The 14,095-nt window shown below is 34.4% G+C and overlaps 1 long non-coding RNA gene across 10 annotated transcripts in view; it reads right to left on the reverse strand.

Moving 5' to 3' along the window:
* Positions 1–5,054: 5,054 nt before the first annotated feature.
* LOC143228712 (uncharacterized) overlaps positions 5,055–14,095 on the reverse strand; it is a 78,666-nt gene continuing 69,625 nt past the window's right edge. For 9 of the 10 annotated variants that reach the window (XR_013015434.1, XR_013015432.1, XR_013015431.1 and 6 more), the window contains one exon: positions 5,055–6,806. This is a non-coding gene — a long non-coding RNA (uncharacterized LOC143228712). The remainder of the gene's footprint in view (positions 6,807–14,095) is intronic. The other variant, XR_013015426.1, reaches the window with a different exon arrangement.

The raw sequence follows: 14,095 nt of genomic DNA on the forward strand, positions 1-14,095 counted from the left end.
AAATGTTATTATAAGAAATGCATACCTAAATCATGTTTCGATCACCACTGAGTTCATATAAGTGTCTTTTACTCACCAAAATCAAACAAACTTCTCACACTGTATGAAACCTGATATACTTACCTGCGAACAGTGCTGATGACAAGAGAAACAGAAAAATTACTGTCAGAGTCGAAGTAGCGAATCAAAGACTAGCTAGATTACGTCATCATTTCTTCGTCGGAATTCACAAATATATTAATAACCAGTCAAGCCGCTAAATATTCACAGATTGTGGCATCGTGTCAAATTATGCCAAATTTTAGATTATTTTAAATTATTAGTGGTGAATAACGAATTAGACATCAAACCCAAACAAATGACTCGTTTGTTGTGCCCCTGTCGAACATATTATCAAATTGTTGAAAAAATATAATAGGTCTAATATTAATATTATGTAGCAAATATAATTAATTTACTATGAGCAAAGAAAAAACGACGTACCCGCAGTGGGACAGCAGCATGTCTGCGGACTCGCACCGTTAGAAACCGGGTATCGAAACCCGTGGTGGGAAGCACACAGATAGCCCATTGTGCTTAATTCCAAATAACAAAAAAAAACAAACCTTTCTTGGTACAATAATAAGTAAAATTATTTAATATAACTTACAGCTAAGTTGTTTCAGTAGGGCCCGGCATGGCCAAGTGGTTCAGGCACTCGACTCGTAATCTGAGGGTCGTTGGTTCGAATCCCAAATATGCTCACCCTTTCAGCCGTGGGGGCATTATAATGTTTCATTCAATCCCACTATTCGTTGGTAAATAAGTAGCCCAAGAGTTGGGGGTGGGTGGTGATGACTAGCTGTCTTCCCTCTAGTCTTACACTGCAAAATTAAGGATGACTAGCGCAGATAGCCCTTGTGTAGCTTTGCGCGACATTAAAAACAAACCACGCCAAATTATTTAATATAAAGTTTTAATACCCATACCAGCCGTCGTGAGAATGCACTTAAATTATTTGTTCATCCGGAATCTCTCAGGCCTTTGTTTGCAGTCGTCGTTGGTTAGGATAGGCCTGTCTAGTAAACCCTGCTTTGCTAGCTTGTTTCTCCAATAACACTGCCCACGGACTCGGTCATTTGGTAAGTGTGATAATGTTTATTTGCGTATGTTAATATGTTTCATATCTATAATGTACGTGTATTTGACATGTTCCCAACATACCACTAAATATGAAATTCCTATACATATTTAAAACGAGCGGTTATCAGGTTTATTTACTAGTCTAGTTTGATAACTAAGCGAGGTTATTTAAGACCCAAGCGAAAGTAAGTTTGCTTCTAAAACATTAAGAAACGTTGACAGATACAAAGTTTAGTTTACTTCGAAACTACCAAGAAACGTTAATGTGTTTGAGAAAAAAGCGTTTCTTTACTTTCAAAAGAAACGCTGGCGGGCCAGATATAAAACCCATCAGAAACAAGTGAAAAAGAGACGTTGTTTACTTGGAAGTAGTGGTTAAGTTACACATACGTTAGCGATGGAGTTTCGAACACTGACAAAGTTTGCTTGGAAAACACAGACAATTCATTTGGAGAAACTTACCCTTTAAATATAAGAACTCATAGAAGTTTAATTGAAAACGATACAATTATTCACAGTTAATACGTTTAGAAGAATGCAAGGGCGACTCTGGAATATGGTTTTTAATTTTCTCCTGTGTCGCCAACGCTGGGTTACATGTTTCTAAATTCAGTACAGATAGGTTTTAGTTACGGATAGGATCCTGTCACGAACGTGCTCGACTTTGCAATCTTGGGAGCTTTGTAATGTATGGTCAATCCCATTATGCGTTGGGAAAAGTAGTCCACGACTTGACAGTAAATAGTTTATTAGTCGCTTTCCATCTAGTCTATCGCTTCTACATTAGGGACAATTAATGTAAGTGGCCGTTGAGTAAGTTTGCGCGAAATTCAACAACCAATAGAGATATCCAATTTGTTTTACATATCGAGAAAGCATTCGACACTGTATGGCACGATGGTCTAAAGTTCCGAATGAATGAAATGGAACTACCGCGAGGTATTATTCGCTGGTTATCTAACTTTTTGGAAAACAGAAAATGTATAGTAAACGTAGAAGGAACTTTTTCCGAATACTTTACTCCTGAAGCTGGTGTCCCACAGGGAGGGGTGGTTAGCCCTATACTCTTCATCATGTATGTAAACAATATGCCATTGAAAGATCCAAATCATGGATTCTCTTCACAGTTCGCAGATGATGTGGCAGTCTGGAAAAGTGCTGCAACACCCACGATAGCAGCTACAAACATACAACCACAATTAAATAGAATAAGTGAATACTGTCAAAAATATAGAATTAAAATAAACACAGCAAAAACTCAGCTGGTAGTCTTTACGAAATCCACAAAACACAAAAAACAACAGCCAGAACTATATATGAATGGCACTCTACTCCAGATTGCCACATCGGCAAAATTTTTAGGTCTGACCTATGATTCAAAACGAACTTGGATCAATCATGTGAACAAAATTAAAAATAAAGTCTGGCGAAGAACTAGCTATGTTAGGAGTCTAAAAACAGTGGAGCATCTACAGATAACAATCTAAAAATCTATAAAACATGTATTAGACCTGTAATAGACTATGCAGCTCCAGCATGGATAACTGTAAGCAATAAAATAATTAAAACTAAACTACAAACAATCCAAAATACACTCCTCACAACTGCATACAGAGTTCCAAGAACAATACCATCTCAATTCATTCACAAATACTCGAACATACCAACCATACCAGATAGACTCCTACATATTACAATTATGTACTTTAATAAGAATTGGATGAAAAACGAATTACTATGCGAACTAGACAGGTACCTCATACATGATAAAGTTAATCCTAAATATCTCTCCCCAGTTAACTTATATTTCAAATATAAAAATAAATAAATAAATATAAAAATTTAAATAATAATAAAAAATATAAACTTTAAATAAATATTTAAAAAATATATTTATAGTTTACTTATTTATGTATTTAAAACTTGACATTCTGCTAATAGAATAAAAATTGTATTCGAGCCAAAATACATGGACATTGCCCTGAAAAGGACCAAATAAAATTCAGTTCACAGTCATAAATATCAATCAGCCAAGATTATAAGTACGGAGAGGAGGAAGAGGTCGTAGAGAACCTGACCCTCCAGGGTATGTACCCAAACACCGACGACATTCATGGTTTTACATGTAATACAGCCTACTGAAAGTATGTAACAATGCTTGTTAAATTTGATGAAAAGTAGTGTTAAATCTCTCATTAGATCCCAGTTCTCATAAAGGAAAAAAAAAAAAATAATGGCCGAAGATAAAATTCATACAGACGTTTGGCTCTGTCCGTGGTATATGAAACTATACGTGTAGGCTTAGGACAACAGACTTTTAGTTTCTACAGATAAGTGCTTTAAAATGTCTTGTAATATTAAGTAAAAATAAAAATACTTCTTCATGTACACTAGCTCAGAGTTAAGTGTGTAGGCTTACGACGTTAAAAAGCGAAATTGGGTACTCAAGGTGGGCGGAGTTTAAACAAACCTTTTCTTTGTATTTAATAAGAACCAACTGTGTTTTAAAACAAAAAGACACTGGTTCACTAAGTTTCAACAGAAAGTATGAAAAACAACCACTAGGGGTTTAGAAACGTAGCTTTACGTTCTTTTTAAACAGGTTTCGAATTTGACTTTTTTTCACACACGCAATAGTTACATTATTGAATATCTTTTACTATCAGAATGTATAAATTAATCTATTGACACTGATAGCCGATTAGAGTATACAAAACATTATATTTATTTGTACTACATACCCTGACATTAACTATACCGTGCTGGTATAATACCCTGATGATGGTAACACGTCTATCAAAACTGTTTGTTTTTTAATTTCGCGCAAAGCTACATGAGGTGTATCTGTGTATTGTGTTGAGTGACCTATCATACATGTACAGTGTAGTGTGTTGAGTGACCTATCATACAACACGTATAGTGTAGTGTAGTGTGTTGAGAGACGTAGCATACAACACGTATAGGGTAGCGTGTTGAGAATCGTAGCATACAACACGTATAGGGTAGCGTGTTGAGAATCGTAGCATACAACACGTATAGTGTAGCATGTTCAGAGACCTAGCATACAACATGTATAGTGTAGCGTGTTGAGAGACCTAGCATACAACATGTATAGTGTAGCGTGTTGAGAGACCTAGCATACAACATGTATAGTGTAGCGTGTTGAGAGACCTAGCATACAACATGTATAGTGTAGCGTGTTGAGAGTCGTAGCATACAACATGTATAGTGTAGCGTGTTGAGAGTCGTAGCATACAACATGTATAGTGTAGCGTGTTGAGAGTCGTAGCATACAACATGTATAGTGTAGTGTATTGAGAGACCTAGCATACAACATGTATAGTGTAGCGTGTTGAGAGTCGTAGCATACAACATGTATAGTGTAGCGTGTTGAGAGTCGTAGCATAAAACATGTATAGTGTAGCGTGTTGAGAGACCTAGCATACAACATGTATAGTGTAGCGTGTTGAGAGTCGTAGCATACAACATGTATAGTGTAGCGTATTGAGTGACCTATCATACAACACGTATATTGTAGTGTAGCGTGTTGAGAGACCTATCATACAACACGTATATTGTAGTGTAGCGTGTTGAGAGACCTATCATACAACACGTATATTGTAGTGTAGTGTGTTGAGTGACCTATCATACAACACGTATAGTGTAGTGTAGCGTGTTGAGAGACCTATCATACTACACGTATATTGTAGTGTAGCGTGTTGAGAAACCTATCATACAACACGTATATTGTAGTGTAGTGTGTTGAGTGACCTATCATACAACACGTATAGTGTAGTGTAGCGTGTTGAGAAACCTATCATACAACACGTATATTGTAGTGTAGCGTGTTGAGAGACCTATCATACAACACGTATAGTGTAGTGTAGCGTGTTGAGAGACCTAAAGTTACAAAAACATTTCATGTACAACCATTAAAAACTGAAAATCACTTTAATTCAACAATATAAAATAGTTTACATTAAAACAAAGGGTGTTGTAACCTCAATTTCAAGAAAACTAAACAAGTGATTTACTTCTAATGGTCAGCAAATATATCAAGAAAAGTATAAGCACATCCTATGTCAAAAAAGATATGTGACCTCTCTTGATAACCTTAACAGTCCAGTTTATAAAAATAACAAGTAAACACAACAACTGCCACTTTGTGACAGCATAATTACAACGCTTTGGGTTTCTTTTTAACCAGATCAGAAATAAAGGATTTCTTTTCTTTTTCGACACCAGATGGCAGGTTTTTCTTGCAGCAGTTTCCAGACTGTCAGATTTTTTCAACCTCCCAAGAGAACTCTGGTTAGCTGCATCACTGCTGTGATGCTGGGGCAGATTCCTGGGCAAGGTGCTATTTTCATGATCTGCTGTCTGAAGTAGCGTGACTTGTCAGGGTATGGGAAGCCTCGGGAAAACCTACGAAGATGACTAATGCTTTTTGTCACTGAACCCGGCTGAATATCCTGTAAACTGACAAGTTAAACTTCACATAAGTTAGCACCTTGTCAACATCTGTCACATAATGTTACTGTATGAAACAAACAGCTTCAGGTTAAATTATGATGTTGAGATACCCAACTTCAAAATATTTGAAATTAATAAGGCAAAATAGTGATGCTGAAAGCCACCATACAGTTCTCTTCAGTGTGTGCATCTGTTTGTTTTTACTAAATGTGTGTTTGTTTGTTGTTAGACACAAAGCTTCACAATGGGCTATCTGTATTCTGCATATATGAATATTGAAACTATTTTTTAGCATTGTAAGCCCGAGACCTATTGCTTAATTATTGGGGGGCAACAAATAAATGAAAGATTGGAATATAAGTAAGGAAGTTAAAACAGTCGTTTTTTGTAAACAAAAGAGTTAAAAATACCTGATGTGAAATACACACCAAAACAGACACACAGATATGGTAATTTTCTATCCTTCATGTTCTTGTAATCAATCCCAAGCTTTATTATCAATGTGTTATTCTGAGATTATTTTATGCACATTTGTTTTATTTCAACTTTTATTTGACTGGCACCTTTCACACTGCTCATTCAAATTCCTTCATATCTCACGTTTCTGGGTACTTGGGTCAGAATAGGTTTAAAACACGTGTATAACACCTAATCAACGTCACGTCTATTTTCTTCACAAAACTATGTAACTCGCGTATGAACAGAGCAACATCTCAATTTGTAAAATTTCTCATAGTTTCACAAATATGAAAATTACATGTTCTAGAAATAGTGAACAAGATAGTATTTGAAATGTTATATATCAAAACTAGGTTAACCATTAAAAACAATATTACATACCTCACTATTATCATTTGATTCACTACAACATTGAAATACCTTTACTAAAGTTACCTTCATACTAAACTTTAATACAAGTTTTTACAATCTGAGTCATTAGAGAGCGCTGGTGACAGTTATACAGTAACTTAGTGATATCACATCTTCATGATACATTTACTGATCATCTTCCTCTGAAGACAAGTCCATCTGGTCAGTTGATTGCAGTAACAGAGCTAGAAATGCCATCTTTCACCAGAGGTGGATACCTAGGTTCCATGGCTGCTGCACCCATGACCAGTAATGTAGGCCAACTTACTAACCGTCTACTTGAGTACCAAAACCAATTTTAGGCTATGTGAAGGCATGGACAGGACCAGCAGGGACATTTCCTAAAGAGGGAATGAACCAAAGAACATCTCATACTATTACACTTTATGTCTTAAACCTACTTACAATTTTACATTCTTTAAGGCTATGGAGTGACAATGGGTGCTAATTTCTTTTCATCTATTTTCAGTTAAGAACTCAGACATGGGAACATTTTCTTCCAAAAATTATAGACTTTTCTCTCAATTAGGGTTTCTAAAAGTTTTTCCAACTTTTTCACAGTGTCTGACAGATTGACCTCAGCAAAAGAGGTCCAGTAACGAGGGCCAACAGACAATTCAGTTTAATTTTCATTTTATCTTCTCCAACTTTAAATAATCTCTGAATCACCAACTATGAGAACTGAAGGCTCTTTCTGTTTATAACTAATATCTGTAGTTAAATATGTTGCTTGTAAATCTATAGAGAAACACATAACACATACACCCAAGTTTCTATATACATTATATTTGTTACTTGTAGATCTATACAGAAACATACAACACATACACCCAAGTTTCTATATACATTATATTTGTTACTTGTAGATCTATACAGAAACATACAACACATACACCCAAGTTTCTCTGTACATTGTACTTGTTACTTGTAGACCTATACAGAAACATACAACACATACACCCAAGTTTCTCTGTACATTATACTTGTTACTTGTAGATCTATACAGAAACATACGACACATACACACAAGTTTCTCTGTACATTATACTTGTTACTTGTAGATCTATACAGAAACATACAACACATACACCCAAGTTTCTCTGTACATTATACTTGTTACTTGTAGATCTATACAGAAACATACAACACATACACCCAAGTTTCTCTGTACATTATACTTGTTACTTGTACACAGTTACAGAAACATACAACACATACACCCAAGTTTCTCTGTACATTATACTTGTTACTTGTACACAGTTACAGAAACATACAACACATACACCCAAGTTTCTCTGTACATTATACTTGTTACTTGTACACAGTTACAGAAACATACAACACATACACCCAAGTTTCTCTGTACATTATACTTGTTACTTGTGGATCTATACAGAAACATACAACACATACACCCAAGTTTCTCTGTACATTATGCTTGTTGCTTGTAGATCTATACAGAAACATACAACACATACACCCAAGTTTCTCTGTACATTATACTTGTTGCTTGTAGACCTATTCAGAAACATACAACACGCGTTACCCAAGTTTCTCTGTACATTATACTTGTTACTTGTAGACCTATTCAGAAACATACAACACGTACACCCAAGTTTCTCTGTACATTATACTTGTTACTTGTAGACCTATACAGAAACATACAACACGTACACCCAAGTTTCTCTGTACATTATACTTGTTACTTGTAGACCTATACAGAAACATACAACACATACACCCAAGTTTCTCTGTACATTATACTTGTTACTTGTACACAGTTACAGAAACATACAACACATACACCCAAGTTTCTCTGTACATTGTACTTGTTACTTGTAGATCTATACAGAAACATACAACACATACACCCAAGTTTCTCTGTACATTGTACTTGTTACTTGTAGATCTATACAGAAACATACAACACATACACCCAAGTTTCTCTGTACATTGTACTTGTTACTTGTAGATCTATACAGAAACATACAACACATACACCCAAGTTTCTCTGTACATTGTACTTGTTACTTGTAGATCTATACAGAAACATACAACACATACACCCAAGTTTCTCTGTACATTGTACTTGTTACTTGTAGATCTATACAGAAACATACAACACATACACCCAAGTTTCTCTGTACATTATACTTGTTACTTGTACACAGTTACAGAAACATACAACACATACACCCAAGTTTCTCTGTACATTATACTTGTTGCTTGTAGATCTATACAGAAACATACAACACATACACCCAAGTTTCTCTGTACATTATACTTGTTACTTGTAGATCTATACAGAAACATACAACACATACACCCAAGTTTCTCTGTACATTATACTTGTTACTTGTAGATCTATACAGAAACATACAACACATACACCCAAGTTTCTCTGTACATTATACTTGTTACTTGTACACAGTTACAGAAACATACAACACATACACCCAAGTTTCTCTGTACATTATACTTGTTACTTGTACACAGTTACAGAAACATACAACACATACACCCAAGTTCTCTGTACATTATACTTGTTACTTGTAGATCTATACAGAAACATACAACACATACACCCAAGTTTCTCTGTACATTATACTTGTTACTTGTAGATCTATACAGAAACATACAACACATACACCCAAGTTTCTCTGTACATTATACTTGTTACTTGTAGACCTATACAGAAACATACAACACATACACCCAAGTTTCTCTGTACATTATACTTGTTACTTGTAGACCTATACAGAAACATACAACACATACACCCAAGTTTCTCTGTACATTATACTTGTTGCTTGTAGATCTATACAGAAACATACAACACATACACCCAAGGTTTCTCTGTACATTATACTTGTTACTTGTAGATCTATACAGAAACATACAACACATACACCCAAGTTTCTCTGTACATTATACTTGTTACTTGTACACAGTTACAGAAACATACAACACATACACCCAAGTTTCTCTGTACATTATACTTGTTACTTGTAGATCTATACAGAAACATACAACACATACACCCAAGTTTCTCTGTACATTATACTTGTTACTTGTAGATCTATACAGAAACATACAACACATACACCCAAGTTTCTCAGTACATTATACTTGTTACTTGTAGATCTATACAGAAACATACAACACATACACCCAAGTTTCTCTGTACATTGTACTTGTTACTTGTAGATCTATACAGAAACATACAACACATACACCCAAGTTTCTCTGTACATTGTACTTGTTACTTGTACACAGTTACAGAAACATACAACACATACACTCAAGTTTCTCTGTACATTATACTTGTTACTTGTAGATCTATACAGAAACATACAACACATACACTCAAGTTTCTCTGTACATTATACTTGTTACTTGTAGATCTATACAGAAACATACAACACATACACCCAAGTTTCTCTGTACATTATACTTGTTACTTGTAGATCTATACAGAAACATACAACACATACACCCAAGTTTCTCTGTACATTATACTTGTTACTTGTAGATCTATACAGAAACATACAACACATACACCCAAGTTTCTCTGTACATTATACTTGTTACTTGTAGATCTATACAGAAACATACAACACATACACCCAAGTTTCTCTGTACATTATACTTGTTACTTGTAGATCCATACAGAAACATACAACACATACACCCAAGTTTCTCTGTACATTATACTTGTTACTTGTAGATCTATACAGAAACATACAACACATACACCCAAGTTTCTCTGTACATTATACTTGTTACTTGTAGATCTATACAGAAACATACAACACATACACCCAAGTTTCTCTGTACATTATACTTGTTACTTGTACACAGTTACAGAAACATACAATACATACACCCAAGTTTCTCTGTACATTATACTTGTTACTTGTAGATCTATACAGAAACATACAATACATACACCCAAGTTTCTCTGTACATTATACTTGTTACTTGTAGATCTATACAGAAACATACAACACATACACCCAAGTTTCTCTGTACATTGTACTTGTTACTTGTAGATCTATACAGAAACATACAACACATACACCCAAGTTTCTCTGTACATTATACTTGTTACTTGTACGCAGTTACAGAAACATACAACACATACACCCAAGTTTCTCTGTACATTATATTTGTTACTTGTACACAGTTACAGAAACATACAACACATACACCCAAGTTCTCTGTACATTATACTTGTTACTTGTAGATCTATACAGAAACATACAACACATACACCCAAGTTTCTCTGTACATTATACTTGTTACTTGTAGATCTATACAGAAACATACAACACATACACCCAAGTTTCTCTGTACATTATACTTGTTACTTGTAGATCTATACAGAAACATACAACACATACACCCAAGTTTCTCTGTACATTATACTTGTTACTTGTAGATCTATACAGAAACATACAACACATACACCCAAGTTTCTCTGTACATTATACTTGTTACTTGTAGACCTATACAGAAACATACAACACATACACCCAAGTTTCTCTGTACATTATACTTGTTACTTGTAGATCTATACAGAAACATACAACACATACACCCAAGTTTCTCTGTACATTATACTTGTTACTTGTAGATCTATACAGAAACATACAACACATACACCCAAGTTTCTCTGTACATTATACTTGTTACTTGTACACAGTTACAGAAACATACAACACATACACCCAAGTTCTCTGTACATTATACTTGTTACTTGTAGATCTATACAGAAACATACAACACATACACCCAAGTTTCTCTGTACATTATACTTGTTACTTGTAGATCTATACAGAAACATACAACACATACACCCAAGTTTCTCTGTACATTATACTTGTTACTTGTACACTATTACAGAAACATACAACACATACACCCAAGTTTCTCTGTACATTATACTTGTTACTTGTAGATCTATACAGAAACATACAACACATACACCCAAGTTTCTCTGTACATTATACTTGTTACTTGTAGATCTATACAGAAACATACAACACATACACCCAAGTTTCTCTGTACATTATACTTGTTACTTGTAGATCTATACAGAAACATACAACACATACACCCAAGTTTCTCTGTACATTATACTTGTTACTTGTACACAGTTACAGAAACATACAACACATACACCCAAGTTTCTCTGTACATTATACTTGTTACTTGTAGATCTATACAGAAACATACAACACATACACCCAAGTTTCTCTGTACATTATACTTGTTACTTGTAGACCTATACAGAAACATACAACACATACACCCAAGTTTCTCTGTACATTATACTTGTTACTTGTAGATCTATACAGAAACATACAACACATACACCCAAGTTTCTCTGTACATTATACTTGTTACTTGTAGATCTATACAGAAACATACAACACATACACCCAAGTTTCTCTGTACATTATACTTGTTACTTGTACACAGTTACAGAAACATACAACACATACACCCAAGTTTCTCTGTACATTATACTTGTTACTTGTACACAGTTACAGAAACATACAACACATACACCCAAGTTCTCTGTACATTATAATTTGTTACTTGTAGATCTATACAGAAACATACAACACATACACCCAAGTTTCTCTGTACATTATACTTGTTACTTGTAGATCTATACAGAAACATACAACACATACACCCAAGTTTCTCTGTACATTATACTTGTTACTTGTACACAGTTACAGAAACATACAACACATACACCCAAGTTTCTCTGTACATTATACTTGTTACTTGTACACAGTTACAGAAACATACAACACATACACCCAAGTTTCTCTGTACATTATACTTGTTACTTGTAGATCTATACAGAAACATACAACACATACACCCAAGTTTCTCTGTACATTATACTTGTTACTTGTAGATCTATACAGAAACATACAACACATACACCCAAGTTTCTCTGTACATTATACTTGTTACTTGTAGACCTATACAGAAACATACAACACATACACCCAAGTTTCTCTGTACATTATACTTGTTACTTGTAGATCTATACAGAAACATACAACACATACACCCAAGTTTCTCTGTACATTATACTTGTTACTTGTAGATCTATACAGAAACATACAACACATACACCCAAGTTTCTCTGTACATTGTACTTGTTACTTGTAGATCTATACAGAAACATACAACACATACACCCAAGTTTCTCTGTACATTGTATTTGTTACTTGTACACAGTTACAGAAACATACAACACATACACTCAAGTTTCTCTGTACATTATACTTGTTACTTGTAGATCTATATAGAAACATACAACACATACACCCAAGTTTCTCTGTACATTGTACTTCTTACTTGTAGATCTATACAGAAACATACAACACATACACCCAAGTTTCTCTGTACATTATACTTGTTACTTGTACACAGTTACAGAAACATACAACACATACACCCAAGTTTCTCTGTACATTATACTTGTTACTTGTAGATCTATACAGAAACATACAACACATACACCCAAGTTTCTCTGTACATTATACTTGTTACTTGTACACAGTTACAGAAACATACAACACATACACCCAAGTTCTCTGTACATTATACTTGTTACTTGTAGATCTATACAGAAACATACAACACATACACCCAAGTTTCTCTGTACATTATACTTGTTACTTGTACACAGTTACAGAAACATACAACACATACACCCAAGTTTCTCTGTACATTATACTTGTTACTTGTACACAGTTACAGAAACATACAACACATACACCCAAGTTCTCTGTACATTATACTTGTTACTTGTAGATCTATACAGAAACATACAACACATACACCCAAGTTTCTCTGTACATTATACTTGTTACTTGTAGATCTATACAGAAACATACAACACATACACCCAAGTTTCTCTGTACATTATACTTGTTACTTGTAGATCTATACAGAAACATACAACACATACACCCAAGTTTCTCTGTACATTATACTTGTTACTTGTAGACCTATACAGAAACATACAACACATACACCCAAGTTTCTCTGTACATTATACTTGTTACTTGTAGATCTATACAGAAACATACAACACATACACCCAAGTTTCTCTGTACATTATACTTGTTACTTGTAGATCTATACAGAAACATACAACACATACACCCAAGTTTCTCTGTACATTATACTTGTTACTTGTACACAGTTACAGAAACATACAACACATACACCCAAGTTTCTCTGTACATTATACTTGTTACTTGTACACAGTTACAGAAACATACAACACATACACCCAAGTTCTCTGTACATTATACTTGTTACTTGTAGATCTATACAGAAACATACAACACATACACCCAAGTTTCTCTGTACATTATACTTGTTACTTGTAGATCTATACAGAAACATACAACACATACACCCAAGTTTCTCTGTACATTATACTTGTTACTTGTACACAGTTACAGAAACATACAACACATACACCCAAGTTTCTCTGTACATTATACTTGTTACTTGTACACAGTTACAGAAACATACAACACATACACCCAAGTTTCTCTGTACATTATACTTGTTACTTGTAGATCTATAC

Source organism: Tachypleus tridentatus, chromosome 10 (assembly GCF_004210375.1).
Source record: "Tachypleus tridentatus isolate NWPU-2018 chromosome 10, ASM421037v1, whole genome shotgun sequence".
Classification (NCBI taxonomy): domain Eukaryota; kingdom Metazoa; phylum Arthropoda; class Merostomata; order Xiphosura; family Limulidae; genus Tachypleus; species Tachypleus tridentatus.